Here is a 2,703-nt window from a genome sequence, read left to right on the forward strand (position 1 = left end):
TCACTGCAGTCTCCGTCTCCTGAGTTCAAGCAGTTCTCCTGCCTTGGCCTCCCAGGTAGCTAAGATGATAGGCATGTGCCACCATGTCTGGCTAATTTTGTGTTTTCAGTAGAGGTGGAGTTTCACCATGTTGGTCAGGCTGGTCTTGAACTCCTGACCTCAGGTGTTCCACCTGCCTCAGCCTCCCAAAGTGCTGGGATTTATAGGAGTGAGCCACCGCACCCAGCCTTATCTGAATGTTTCGTGGGAATGGATATTATGTCTGGCTGGGAACACTTCACCTACCTAGTATTGTAAAATCAAAACCTGTTATTAAAGTCCTAAAGGAGACTACAGTTAGGAAAGTAAGGGTTGATGGTATTCAGGTAAAAGTTTGTAGGAAGAACAGTGTGTTTAAGCAGGCTTTATGTGAAGTGGCTGCTTCTGTTTTACCTGATTATATTACGGGGATAGACGTTGGCTCTGACTGGTGAATATTTCCCTTACTTTCTTAGTCCGTTTTATGCTGCTGTAAGAGAACACCACAGATGGGTAACATATGATAAATAGAAATTTATTTGGCTCATGGTTCTGGAGGCTGAGAAGTCCAAGATCAAGGTGCTGGCGTCTGGTGAGGGCCTTCTTGCTGAGTCATCCCATGGTGGATAGCAAACAGGAGAAAGGCAGACAGAGAGAGACAGAGAGGACTTGTTTTGATAACAAACCACTCCCAGGATAATGATATTAATCCATGCCTGAGGGCAGAACTCTCATGATGTAATAACCTCTTATTAGGCCTCACCTCCCAACACTATTGCATTGGGGATTGTGTTTACAACACATAAGCTTTGGAGGACACGTGTAAACTATAGCACCTACCTAGCATTGTAAAACAGAAGACACATAAATCCGCCCTTCAAGCAATTTTACTTGGACATGCTAAACAGGCACAAGTGAGATTGCTCAAGCCACACAGTGTGGAAGAGAAGCTGGAGTGCTGCTGGTGACAAATTCTCTGTGTAATATCTCCAGGTGGGGCATAGCCTGGGGATTGGGGCCACATCCTGAGAGCACTTCCCACCAGTGACACCTGGGACTTTTTTTTTTTTTTCAGTCAGGGTCTCACTCTGTCATCCAAGCTGGAGTGCAGTGGTGTGATCTCAGCTCACTGCAGCCTTGACCTCCTGGGCTCAAGTGATCCTCCCACCTCAGCCTCCTGAGTAGCTGTGACTACAGGCGCACACTATCACGCCCAGCTAATTTTTGTATTTTTAGTAGAAATAGGGTTTCATCATATTGCCCAGGCTGGTCTCAAACTTCTAGACTCAAGTGATCCTCTCACTATGGCCTCCCAAAGTGCTGGGATTACAGGCATGAGCCATCACACCCAGTCCACCTGGGACTTTGGACTAGAGGACTTCCATTGGAGGGGCATTTACTAACTTGCTGTTATACATTAATTGAAGCTACCTCATGACTGAAGGACATGAAATAATCTTGAAACCTGAAATACCTAAAACACCTTGAGTGACATCGCAGAAACTCTCTAATGGAGATGACAGTGCCAAGAAAAGTTCCATAACAACATGAAAATGGTTTATATAGGATGGTGCCACCTGGGGAAGGCAAGGAGGAGACCCATAAGCAGGGAGAATCCCCTAGGACTGACTCTGGAACTGTGTGAGGAGCTGCTGGATTTTTTTTTTTAAACTTTTATTTTAGGTTCAGGGATACATGTGAAGGTTTGTTACATAGATAAACTCATGTTGCAGGGGTTTGTTGTGCAGATTGTTTTTATTTTTTTGAGACAAAGTTCTAACCCCCAGGCTAGAGTTCAGTGGCATGATCTTGGTTTGCTGCAATCTCTGCCTCCTGGATTCCAGTGATTCTCCTGCCTCAGCCTCCCAAGTAGTTGGAATTACAGGCGCCTGTCACAACGCCCAGCTAATTTTTGTATTTTTAGTAGAGATGGGGTGTTGCCATGTTGGCCAGACTGGTCTCGAACTCCTGACCTGAGGTGATCGTCCCACCTCAGCCTCTCAAAGTGCTGGGATTACAGGCTTGAGCCACCACATCCGGCCTTTTGTACAGATTATTTTATCACCCAAGTATTAAGTCCAGTACCCATGTATCTCATGCTGTTAACAAAGACATACCCGAGACTGGCTTATTTATTTATTTATTTACTTTGAGACAAAGTCTCACTCTGTCACCCAGGCTGGAGTGCAATGACATGATCTCAGCTCACTGCAACCTCTGCCTCCTGGTTTCAAGTAAGTCTCATGCCTCAGCCTCCCGAGTAGCTGGGATTATGGGCATGTGCCACCACACCTGGCTACTTTTTGTATTTTTAGTAGAGATGGGATTTCACCATGTTGGCCAGGTTGGTCTTGAACTCCTGACCTCAAGTGATCCACCTGCCTTAGCCTCCCAAAGTGCTGTGATTACAGGCTTGAGCCATGGCGCCCCAGGAGACTGGGTAGTTTATTTTAAAAAGAGGTTTAATTGACTCACAGTTCAGCATGGCTGGGGAAGCCTCAGGGAACTTATAATCATGGCGGAAGGGGAAGCAAGCATGTCCTTCTTCACATGGCAGCAGATAGGAGAAGTGCCAAGCCAAAGGGGGAAAAGCCTTTTATAAAACCATCAGGTCTTGTGAGAACTCACTCACTCTCATGAGAACAGCTGCATGGGGGTAGCCTGCCCCATGATTCAATTACCTCT

Source organism: Colobus angolensis, unplaced genomic scaffold, assembly GCF_000951035.1.
Source record: "Colobus angolensis palliatus isolate OR3802 unplaced genomic scaffold, Cang.pa_1.0 Scaffold21, whole genome shotgun sequence".
Taxonomy (NCBI): domain Eukaryota; kingdom Metazoa; phylum Chordata; class Mammalia; order Primates; family Cercopithecidae; genus Colobus; species Colobus angolensis.